Source organism: Plasmodium inui, assembly GCF_000524495.1.
Source record: "Plasmodium inui San Antonio 1 unplaced genomic scaffold supercont1.19, whole genome shotgun sequence".
NCBI classification, from domain to species: domain Eukaryota; phylum Apicomplexa; class Aconoidasida; order Haemosporida; family Plasmodiidae; genus Plasmodium; species Plasmodium inui.
Window position 1 is genome coordinate 311453 of NW_008481853.1, and position 864 is coordinate 312316.

An 864-nucleotide genomic window follows, 5' to 3' on the forward strand; every position below is an offset into this window, starting at 1 on the left:
TCAATCGTCGGGCGACAGTCGGCACGAAAATGTTCCACCGACCGTGTGTTTTTGCTGCGAATAGGTTTTGCGCCCGCACCGGAGGGTTGGGAAAAGGAAACTGGCCGCCTAGCCGCATGACCTCCGCCAATTTGTGACAATTTTAAAACATCTGCGTTAGTAGCAGCAGGTAAAAGTTTATCCCGGTCGCTTTTTTTTTTTTTGCAAATCAAAATAAGAACAAAGTACAAAATAAGTATAAAATAAGTACAAAATAAGTACAAAAGTCAGTGCACACGAAAATATGCGTCGAGCACGAGCTGTGGAGCACCCCCAGTTCTCGGCGCCCTCTCCCGCGGAGCCACCTCCTTTCCCAGTAAGGATATTTTTACCACTTATGGGAGCATCCCCCGGTGCGAAAGCTCCACATTTGCATATTTCTATATATACATTTTTACGCTCCTGAGGGGGACACCTGGGCGTGGGTGGGAAGTGCCAGGCGGGGAAAAGTATATGAAGGCCCCGTCCTCACCCCCCCCTACAATAAAATAGTGCCATGGTTAAAACAATTGTGTGGATAGGGACGTGTGTGGAATGCAATGTTGGAAAGGTGAAAATAATGAGCTCGATGGAGCTTAACAAAGGGGAGGGGGGTGCTCGCGAGGGGTGCACGACGAGATGAGGAGGGGTCACAGGGGCCCGCCACGACTGCCGTGATTTTTTCGACCGCTTTGTTCCTCACCACCGCTTCATGTCTTAACACCGCTTCATGTCTTAACACCGCTTCACTTCTCAGCACCGCTTCACTTCTCAGCACCGCTTCACTTCTCAGCACCGCTTCACTTCTCAGCACCGCTTCACTTCTCAGCACCGCTTCACTTCTCA